The sequence below is a fragment of the Pelophylax lessonae genome (assembly GCF_965119305.1).
Source record: "Pelophylax lessonae genome assembly, chromosome: 7".
NCBI classification, from domain to species: Eukaryota; Metazoa; Chordata; class Amphibia; order Anura; family Ranidae; genus Pelophylax; species Pelophylax lessonae.
Window position 1 is genome coordinate 192,294,954 of NC_138774.1, and position 12,039 is coordinate 192,306,992.

Here is a 12,039-nt window from a genome sequence, read left to right on the forward strand (position 1 = left end):
CCCCAGTGCTCTCCACCCCCCTGATTTTCCCTGCTCACCCCCCAAGTGCTCCCTGTCCCCCCAGTGCTCTCCACCCCCCTGATTTTCCTTGCCCACCCCCCTAAGTGCTCCCTGTCCCCCCAGTGCTCTCCACCCCCCTAGTTATCCCTGCTCGCCCCCCCAAGTGCTCCCTGTCCCCCCCAGTGCAATCCACCCCCTGCACCTTCCAACCCCCCTACAATGCTTTCCAAACCCTCTCTTAATTCTCTCCAGTCCCCCCCCCCCCCCCCACCGTGCCCTTCAGCACCTCCAGTGCTCTCTGCTTCGTCTGTGCTCTCTCCGGCCCCCCTAGTGCTCTTCTATCTTCTATCATGTCCTCAGTCTCTGACCATCTCCTGTATCATGTCTGCAGTCTCTGACCATCTCCTGTATCATGTCTGTAGTCTCTGACCATCTACTGTATCATGTCTGCAGTCTCTGACCATCTCCTGTATCATGTCTGCAGTCTCTGACCATCTCCTGTATCACGTCTGCAGTCTCTGACCATCTCCTGTATCACGTCTGCAGTCTCTGACCATCTCCTGTATCATGTCTGCAGTCTCTGACCATCTACTGTATCATGTCCTCAGTCTCTGACCATCTCCTGTTTCATGTCTGCAGTCTCTGACCATCTCCTGTATCATGTCTGCAGTCTCTGACCATCTCCTGTATCACGTCTTCAGTCTCTGACCATCTCCTGTATCATGTCTGCAGTCTCTGACCATCTACTGTATCATGTCCTCAGTCTCTGACCATCTCCTGTTTCATGTCTGCAGTCTCTGACCATCTCCTGTATCATGTCTGCAGTCTCTCACCATCTCCTGTATCACATCTGCAGTCTCTGACCATCTCCTGTATCATGTCTGCAGTCTCTGACCATCTCCTGTATCATGTCTGCAGTCTCTGACCATCTCCTGTATCACGTCTGCAGTCTCTGACCATCTCCTGTATCACGTCTGCAGTCTCTGACCATCTACTGTATCATGTCTGTAGTCTCTGAATATTTCCTTTAGCAAGTCTCCAATCTCTTACTCAAACTTAAACACATTGCTAATATTAGCTATCTATCTATGCTGAAGGTAGGACTGTGCAGGGGAGGCAGAGAGTGCAAAAGGGGGAACTGTGATTAGAGAGACGGAGGGCAGACTGCAAGGGGCACTGTGATAGGGGGGGCTGTGAAATTTGTGCAAAAAATATTCTTGAAAACATTACATTTTTTTGTGGGTGTTTTTACATTTTAAAGTGTGGGGGGGGTGCCAGATATAGGATCCGCCCCGGGTGCCAAAGGCTCTAGGTACGCCACTGCCACCTGGAATACTTTAAATGTATTCCTATGTAGTCTGTTAAATTGAACCCACATTTTGCTGTTATGGTAAATGCCAAATAAGGAATTGTTCATAAAATGTTCACAAAAAATACATTGAACATTTCAAACAAAGAGAGGTTATATTATAAAAAACAAAGTGTGGTACTTGAAACATGGTGTAGAAACCCTTCCATCAATAATGTTATTAGTGACCCATAAGGAATTTATTTTCTGTTCATGTTCTTCACCATGTAATCTTTCTGAAATTCACCTTATTAGGTGGTTACTGGCAATTGTGAATCCCCTCTTCTTTGCTGGTCACCACTGAAAATAGATCGTCATCCAACATTGTGGTGACTTCTAATTTTAGATCTTGTTATCTGTGGTGGTCACCGGAGAATACAGATCTTTTCTTTTCTTGGTGGTTATCCACAGAATGTTAATGATTATGGTGATCACCAAAGAACTGCACCTTTCTCTAGTGGTGGTGACCATCCAAACATTCCTTGTCTTTGGTTGTCTTAAATTTGAAGATGGATCTCTTCTCTTGTAGTAGTCCTTCTATCCCTTGTAGTGGACACCATGAAGTTTGGACCTTGTCTCTTTGGGTGGTCACTGTACATACTATGGATCGCTCTCGTGTTGTGGGTTTATTCCAAATACAGCCTAGTCAACTTTGCTGTCTATATAATTTCTTTTTTGAAATGTTGATTGTCTTTTTTTCTCTCAAAATATTTATCAGCTACTTTGCATTGTCTGCCCCCTATAAAAAAAACTTCTTACTAGTAGATATGATTAATTTACTGTGTTTGACAAAACAATATCAAGTAAAAATGTTGTGGAAACTCTGTGTCTTGTTTTAGGTTTTACCAATTTATAAAACTTCACACACATTTGAACATGTTTGACTTTGTGTAGGAATAAAAGTTTAGTAAAATGATTCTAAAGCCATTAAATAAAAAAGGTAGTAAGTACTGGACTATGCTTTACACACACAATGTTAAAGTGTCATTAAACCCAGAACCTGCATTCACTATATCTGGTCTCCCACAGTACACAGAACATGGAAATGCAATTATTTTAGTAAATATAAACTGCTAAATACCTTTTCCCATCAGCAGTATATAGCAGTCTTGTGACTTCTAGCAGTGTCTGGTTAAAGCTTGTAGGAGGAGTTTTCATTCTCCTGTGTCCTATGAGGCTGCATGACTCCTGACCCTCTGTCTGGACATTGCTGATTGGCCCTGTGCTGATTACATGCACCCTCTCAAAAAAAAAAAAAAAAAACTCTCTAGCAATACACACCAAACTGAACATGTGCATAGTGCCTCCTAGGGCTCTGTGCTATCAGCAGATGGATTGGGGACTGTGGAAGAAGAGGAGGATCAGAGAACACAGGATCAAACCGCCTTTTTACACAATGCGGAGGATTTAACCCCTTAAATTCTACAGTGAGCATATCAAGCATGCTTTACTACATATAAAGACTGATTTTACTGTTGTGCGTTTAGTAACACTTTAAATGAAACTCAAAGGTTACAAACTGGACGATTGTTACGGTTTACTTTTCTCTATCGTTCATTGACGAACGCAGTCCTCTGATGCATATCAGTAGGGTAATACCGCCCTCTACAGGAGTAGGACACTAGGCAGAAAACAATTCTATGGGCAGTCCCTGGGGGTATACCCTCTCTCTTCCTGCATAGGATGTCAGTTTTAATCTGCCTAGTCAGGAGTAAGGACCGAGTTCCTTGCTGGGATCTTAGGTCCTGGCATGGGAGTACTTTTTTTATGTAGGTTTTTTTAGCTAGTCGTTCTTTCTCCAGAACATTTTTCCTGTGAGATCTTCAAGCAATTATGCCGGGCTGGGTGACAGACTGGACCCCCATATCCAATGGTCACCCCAGTCTTGCAATCGAGCGTGTGCAGGCCTTAGCTCCGCGCTGGGTCGGCCGCGACATAGTCCCACTGGACGGGGACTGGCCCTGCGAGTTAAACGTTTCGCCAGGACGCACACGACAGGGTCTAGGCTTATGTCGCAGCTTTCCTATTTGGCTGACAGCCCCCCTACTCGGGTGGCATGGGGTCCTGTCATGAGATGGCGTCCGCCTCTGTTCCTGGTATGGTGAGTACACGTCCCCCCCCCTTCCCTGGCGGATTTTGGGGTTGGGTGCGGGCCCTCTCTCTGGGATGGTCGGACCCTCACACTCCTGGGTTTCCCTCTGTCCTGTTGCTGTGGCTGGACCCTGGTGTGCAGGCCGCATGGGGGCCGGGGGGGTGCTCCGTTAGCGGCGCTTAGTCGCTGGTGCGGGGGGGACCTCCAGGGCTGGATGTGGTGGTAGGGCTGGCTGGGGGGTCCGATTGCCGCACTGGCCGCGAGGGGCCACCATTTTGTTGTAGCCTTTGTCTGCAGTTATGGAGGCGGCCATCTTGGGGGGGTTTCGGCCATTTTGCGGTGGATTTTTGCTGGGATGGCCCGTGGGTGTGCCTGGAGGTGTTTTTTCGGGGGAGGAGCCCCTCACTTCAGCCCGGGAAGCTTCTGGCTCAGGTTTCCTTTTCTGAGCCACCGCTGCCAAGTGCAGACCTCCTGAAGATTGCTGCTTTCCAAGGACAGTGAGTTGCTGGGGGCTTATTCTCTCTCTGCAGGGGGTCTATAGCGCAGGCCTGACCTCCGGGGGGCGCTATAGTGCTGTGGGGACGTTCCCTTTTCATACAAAAAAATAATAATTCTCAATGGAGGAGGACAAGGCATCCCTGCAGTGAAGATTTATACAGGATTCAGCTGCCTACTCGACATGGGACGTGCTTCATTACTGGTAAGTTAGGTCAACAAAGCTATAGGAAAAAAAATAAATAAAAATTGTACCTGTAAAATTATGTTTTTGTGGAGTACAATACTGGACACAGGCCTTCAAATCATAGTTATATGCTGCAACTTTAGGTGATTAGACACTGGCAAAGCTTCAGGCATTCCCTCATATAAGAAGCCCCTTTTAACCATGCAAGCCTCAGGTCCGTGGCAAGCAATATTAGGACCATTGCCACAGAGTTGCAGGTCTTGTGTCCTGTACTGTATCCCCAAAAAAAAAAGATTTTAGAGTTACATTAAAAAAAACGAATTTTCTTTAATGTACAGTACAGGGCATAGGTCTTCCAATCATAACAAATGGGATGTCCCAAAAGCAAAAGATGAGGGGAAGGTAACATGACAATTAACCTGCTAACAGACTCCCAATTCAAAGGCCAAAAATTACCCTGAAACAATTAGTTGCCAAATCTGACATTAGTAGAGGCCTGATCATCAATCCAGTAGAACTTAGTAAACGTGAATTCCAGGTAGCAGCCGTGCAACAGAAGCCTGATGCTGAAATGCCTAATATGTACCGACTGATCTAGTAGAATGAGGCTCAACCAAAAAAGGAGGCTCTTTACTTTTCTTTAGGCATGAGAAATGACCTGGCAATAGTAAGCTGTGAGCAGAAAAATCCTTCTTAGGGCTCTTTCACACGGGCTTTCCGTATGTCCGCAAATCATCCTATTTTTTTGCGGATGATTTGCGGACATAATGTAAGTCTATGGCATTGCGGATGTCAGCGGAATACCATCCGCTGACATCCGATTTCCTTCCTTTCAGTTCTGTTCCGTTTTTTCGAACGGAACAGAACCCTATTTTTGTTCCGTTCAAAAAACGGAAAGGAAGGAAAATCGGATGTCAGCGGTGTCATCCGCTGACATCCGCAATCCCCATAGACTTACATTAGGTCCGCATATCATCCGCAAACGGATGGGATGATATGCGGACCTACGGAGCGGATGACAGAAATGTCATCCGCTCCGTGAAAAAAAAAAAAAAAAGGACCGCAGCGGACCTTTCACACGGAAAGCCCGTGTGAAAGAGCCCTTAGGGCCCCTGGGCAGGATGGAAAGTGTGATGGATGTCCAGCAACCAGCTTGGGTGCCTCTGTCAAGATATAGCTTCCTCCAGTCTGGAACCAGGTATTAAAACTGAGCACCCAAGAGCTAGAGGACACTAGCTTAGATGTGAAATGTAACTCTTTATGGTAAATTCACACAATATATACCATGCAAAATCAGGTAAGAGCTTGATCACATTATCCTAGGTAATTGGCACATCTAAGGAACAGCCAACATAAACATACACAGTATGTTAATTAACATTAGTCAGGGGGTGCCCTTGATTAGTCAGGGGGTGCCCAGACAATCCGGTAACAAGCCCACAACCCTGGATACGCAAAGTACATTACACATTAAGCATAAACAAATACAAATCCCACAATGGTTTGATAACAAGGTAAAGTGAACACAATAATAATCAATATATAATCAATCAATATTAATCACATCTTAAAGAGATGAGCAGACAGACAGAAACAATAGGTGACTCAATTTACAATGGGAATTCACACCTAGGAAGCACACAATGGGGCAAAGACACTTAACACATAACACCTTAAACAGAATATAGCAGGAGATCCCAGCATTAGGTTGTTTTTGAGCTGATTATATTAACATCTACTCTGAGTCTCACAGTCTTAAGCAGTCATTGCTGGTTTGAGCACAAAGGCCCCAAATCTGTATATCGGTTCTAGCTTCCCAGAGTCTGTGTGTTTCGGGGAGACATGGACCCGAATCTTAAGCAAGGGAACCCAGTTCTTCCTTTCTGTGACAGACCCAACTAGGACAGGTGCTGTTGGAGGAGACTGCGGGGTGGCCTCTTGCCTACTATGGGCCCTGGCTTTTGAGGGGACTCCATTCCACTTCAAAGGTCCTCCAGGAACACCCCTACCAAGAATGGAGCCCCCTCAAAAGACAGGGCCCATAGTAGGCAAGAGGCCACCCCGCAGTCTCCTCCAACAGCCCATGTCCTAGTTGGGTCTGTCACAGAAAGGAAGAACTGGGTTCCCTTTGCAGTTAGGTCACAACCTTGGACCTGAAGGGCACCCAGAAGCAATGCACACACTGCACCAGGGGACCTGAGTATGCCCCTTGTACTCCGGGTCCACTGTTGTTGCAACCTTACAGGTCTGCCCTGCTCCTATCTCCATCTGGGGTAAAGGTACAGTCCCTGCAGGATGAAACTGGGGGAGCACTGATCCAAAAAGCTGAAACCTGCTGCAGATTGCCTGGTGCAGCCTGAAAGTTTTCATGATAGTAGATTTCACTGTTTTCCAAATAACTACCAGCAGTCTCTTACACCGAGGTACGATGTGTGACAATTTAATTCCTGGAATGCCCTCAGCGTAGCCCTATAGTGATGAGGTACACAGCCATTCACGATCTAATATGTATTGTGGTGTTCTAACTTGCACTTGCCTGGGGCGCAGACCAGTTGACTCAGTCTTTATGGAGTAGTACAAAAAATAACAAGTGTGTGCGTTGCACTGTTGGCAGAAGATGAGCTACAGGAATCTGAAGCAGAGGATTAACATTAAATTTTGTGTAAAAATTGGCAAAAGTGCGATTGAAACTTTAGGTCTTTTACAACCAGTTTATGGTGAACATTCCATAAAAAAAAATCAAGTGTTTTTGAGAGGCATATTTGGTTTAAGGAGGGGGTAGCAAAATGTCCACAATGGCGCAAGAAATGGGCAGCCAAAAACGCAAAGGACAGATCCAAATGTGGACAGGGTGCAAACCTTCATAAGCTTATGCTGCTGTGTTTTTTCATCACAAGGGGATATTTCACAAGAAGTTCACAGAACATGGTACAATGGTCAACCAACATCGTTACTTGGAAATTCTGAAAAGGTTACAGGAATCTATTCGGAGGAGGAAAAGATCGGAACTCTGGCCTGACAAGTAGATTCTCAGCCACTTAAGCATCCAACCTTTGTACAGCACCGCATGGATAAGACCAAGCATCTATACATTATACACCACCCTAAGCTTTAAATTGGGTATCTGCACATTATATGGAGATCCCATGCATTATATCAAGCATCAATACATTATACAGTGCCCTAGGCATTTTACATCTTTACAGTACATATAGCACTCCATTAATCAGGGGTCCTTTGACCAAGGGGAAGCTAAAACCAAGTGGCCATTTCATGCTGGGAACACATTTATGAGAGCTAAAGAAAGTATATCACGTAAAGTGTGCCATAGTGCCCCAATAAATGGTGGGAGGATGTTCCTATAGAACAGTGGTCTCCAAACTGCAAACGTTTGCTTGCTTTTACTGGCCCTTTGGGCACTATTCCTCCTACTGATACGAAGCACTATTCTCCTAATGACACCAAGGCACCATTCCTTCCACTGATACCAATGACGGGGCACTATTCCTCCTACTGACCACAGCCGCTATGTAATTTTTTTTCTTCCACTTATCACTAAGCCTGAGGCTTTTTATACTCCTCCTGGCCACCGACCCCTCCCCCCCCCCCCCTCCACAAAAGACAGTAAATTGTCCTGCTATAGGACATGGGTTATTGTGACAAACCTTTTCAGATATTCCTGAATTCCATCACATGACATCTCAAACGGAAGACTTTCCCCTGCCAGATGTCATCACTAGTACGGGCAGTAGCAGGCGGCTATATAATGATAAACATTTGTCACTTAGCCCTAGTTCACACCAGTGCGGCTTTAAAATCATGCTACTTCAGCGCAATTTTAAAGCCGCCCGATCAATGCGATTTTGATGTTCCATTTCATTGCGGCTTATGACTTCATCAAACAGAAGTCAATGCAAGTCACAATGAAAAAAAAATAGTGCAGGAAACTTTTTCAGAATTGCAATGATTTGAACTTTTCCATTGCTGGCAATGGGGTGCAACTTTCATGGGATTTTGAACAGTCAAATCGCACTGGTGTGAACCAGGGATTACTACAGGTCCACTTATGAATGATGTCTGATGTGAAGTATCTCCACATAGGGCCACCACTCCACCGTATCTTATCAATCTGGTCCACATGGCAAATGCCCCCTATTGGGGTCCTCCCCTGCCATGCATTATATTGAGAATCTATACTTTATAAAGTACTCCATGCATTATATTGGGAATTCATTTATTACATAGAACTTTGTGTATTACAGCAGACATGTATTTATAATACAGCACCCTATGCATTTTATTGGACCCCTACATATGACACACTGCCCTATAAATTATGCTGAGCATCTATACAAAATATAGCACCAAACATAGTTTAATGAGCATCAATACATTATATAGAACCTTGTGTATTACGTAATATCAGACATCTATATACCAAACAACATGCATTAAAGTTATCAGGCATACATCATACAGTCCCCCATCCATCATAATGAGTATGTATACCTCACAAAACCCCCCATGCATTATAATGAGCACCTATACATTGTAAAGTCTCCCATGCATTATACTGAATATCTATAAATCATATACCTGTACCTGTAATGCCTATGTAATACAATGAACATCTATGCATTGTACAGCTCCCCAATATATTGGTTATCTATACATTATACACCCCCCCCCCCATGTACAACATAATACACTAAACATCTATATATTATACAGCCCCACATTATTATTATTTATATAGCATCGCTTTACAACGTTGGGGCAGAAAGTACAGTTACAATTCAATACAGGAGGAATCAAAGGACCCTGCTCTTTAGAGCTTACAATCTAGGAGGGTGATACAAAAGGTAACAAGTGTGGGGGCTGACCTGATGGAGAAAATAAAAGTACAGTTGTTCTCTAAAGAGAAAGATTTTCAGGGATCAAATAAAAGTAGGCAGAGTAGGAAATAGTCAAACAAATTGGGGTAGGGAGTTCCAGAGGATGGTAGAGGCTCGGGAGAAGTCCTGGAGGCAAGCATGGGAAGAGGTGACAAGGGAGCTAGAGAGCAGGTGGTCTTGGGAGAAACAAAGAGAAGGATTTGGTTGGTATTTTGAGACTAGGTTAGTAATGTAGCTTGGAGCCGAGTTGTGCATGGATTTGTAAGTTGTTAGTATTTTGAATTCAATTTGTTGGGTGAGCCGAAGCCAGTGGAGGGATTGGTAAAGAGGGGTAGCAGACACTGAACGGTTGGTAAGGTGGAGGAGTCTGGCAGCAGCATTCATGATGAACTGAAGGGGGGATAGTCTATGTAAAGGTAAGCAAATGAGGTGGGAGTTGCAGTAGTTGAAGGGGAGATAACCAGGGAGTGAATTAAGAAGCTTTGTGGTGGCATTGGTTAGGAAGGTTATATTTTGCAGATGTTGCGTAGGTTGCGACAGTAAGCTTTGGACAGCGATTGGATGTGAGGCTGAAAGGAGAGTTCAGGATAACACCCAGGAAAAGAGGGGGTTTGGATCTTAGTGGAATCCTGTAGTAGTTTCTGCCACTGTCCCTGGAGTTATGTTTGTAGTTTTTGGTGCCTCAAGGCAGGTTTGGGACTTTATGGGCAGGAGTAAATAGATTTTGATGTTTTTTTTTTAAAAAACAATTTGTTGAAAAGAAAAATAATAAATAAGGTATTACAAACATATATAAGTGAATGGGTGAAGGCCCATTCAGTGAAAGTGACGAAAAAGATAGAAGGTGAGTTTACAGGGGAGTATTGGTGACATTAGTTAGGACATTCCTGCTCTGCTGTTCCGTGTATCTTGGACAGGAACTAAGTTCAGAGGGGGTGTCCAATCGGTTTTCCGATGCGTTTCGGCCGTACACGGCCTTTTTCAAGGATGTATCACCAATTCTATTGGTAACAGGGTATAGCATAAATTATACATTTTTGCATAACTTCATTTAAGAATTATGCAATATAATAAATATTTTTATTTTTTTTTTAAATTATTTTTTTAATTAAAAAATCGCAGCACCAGCATTCCTCTTCTAGGCGCAGGTCCCCTTCTAGGTCGAAACACCATAGCAAGGACCCAGCCTCCCCACCCAGATCCTATCGTCACCCCAGCCACTCGCGTGAGGAGAAGTGCTGGGGTTGTGGATACCGGGTCCCAGATGGAAAGTCCCTCGGTGATCATTGTTATACCCAGGCGGCGGGTGAAAGGGGGAGTACAGATCAGCAGTTGGAATCTATGGTGAGATGTGTCCTTAAGGATTCTCTGAGTGATTTTGGAGTTAGCCACCAAGGTTCAGCCTCGGTTCCTCCAAACCCTCCCGTGAGGGATGTTCAGGGCCAACACCTTGGAATCCTCACAGCCAAGCTGTCCTTCTGTCTTCCTTTCAGACAGTGATTCGTAGACAAAAGATCCTTGTCTGGGTTTTCCCTTTGGCCTTGTTCTCCCCCTGGTAAGGGCTGTAAGGGAAGCTATGAATTAGGAAGATCCAGCGGTCTCTCTGCCCAAGCAGAGAACGTTTTTCAAACAGCTGAATAAGGATCGTCTCAATTTACCATTTCTAGGACAGTTGGTAAAGGTTATTACTGAGGAATGGAGCAAAATAGAGGGGAAGAATTCCATGCTCTCAAAAATGTCAAAGCTCTAGCCTTTCAAGGAAGAAGTGAAACACTTAGAGTCCCCACCTCTAGTGGATGCGGCTGTAATGAAACTCGTCAAACATGTGACCCTTCCTTTGGAAGATACAGTGTCTTTTAAGGATCCTTTGGATAGACGGATTGATACTGATCTTAAACGCATCTACCTGACGGCGGGCATAGCTTGCAAGCCAGCCTTAGCTCTGGTGGAAATGTATAAAGTAGTGATCGACCGATATAGGTTTTTTGTTGCCGAAACTGATATTTTGCCGATCGCATATCGGTATCGGCCGATATTGGCCAAAATTTTCACACATGTAAAATTTTGCCCAAAAAACACAAATTTCGACACAAATCTCTCAATAAACATGTTAATCTTTATTAACATTTTTAACATTCTTCACACCTTAACTGCATGAAAACTGACATGAAAAGTGCACTTGCAGGGACATTAGCATTTCACATCATCTGATTGTGCATTAATGCATAGTAATGTGCTGCAGTAGTGGACTCACTCAATGCAATATTTTTATTTCACTACTGCAGTGCAGTCAGTGCAAAACCTCTAGAAAAAAAGCTAGACAACAGCTACACAGTGGATTGGACTGGAGTCAGTGGACTACCGCTCAGTATGGCACTCACTGAAACTACTGCATTCAGTGCAAAACTGCTAGAAAAAAAAGCTAGGCAACAACATCAGCTACACAACACATACACAGTGGATTAGTCTGGAGTCAGTGGAAGACTACCTTTGCAGTAAAGGCCCGTACACACGTAGCGATTGTCGGCCGTAAATATTCGGCCAACGTCCGATCGGCCAATTGTCGGCTTGTTAGTATGATGCTTCCGACAACCGACTGCGACTTTTCAGCCGAACAGAATCTGGTGTGCAGGCTTTAAAATTTTTGTTGGCCAACACCAGAACGGCCTATTGTTCCTCAGTCAGTACAGATTTCGGCCGACAAACAGCAGATGAGCAAGACATGACATCACTTCTGCAGTCGGCTGTTGTTGGCCGACAAAATTCGTGTGCAGTCTTTTGCACTTTTCAACCGACAGGACAGCACCGGACAAAAGACGGCCGATCGTTCGGCCGACAATCGCTACGTGTGTACGGGGCTTTAGGCACTCACTGCAACTACTGCAGTCAGTGCAAAACTGCTAGAAAAAGAGCAAGGCAACAGCTACACAGTGGATTGGACTGGAGTCAGTGGAGGACTACCTCTGTCTGCAGTATGGCACTCACTGCAACTACTGTAGTCAGTGCAATACTGCAAGAAAAA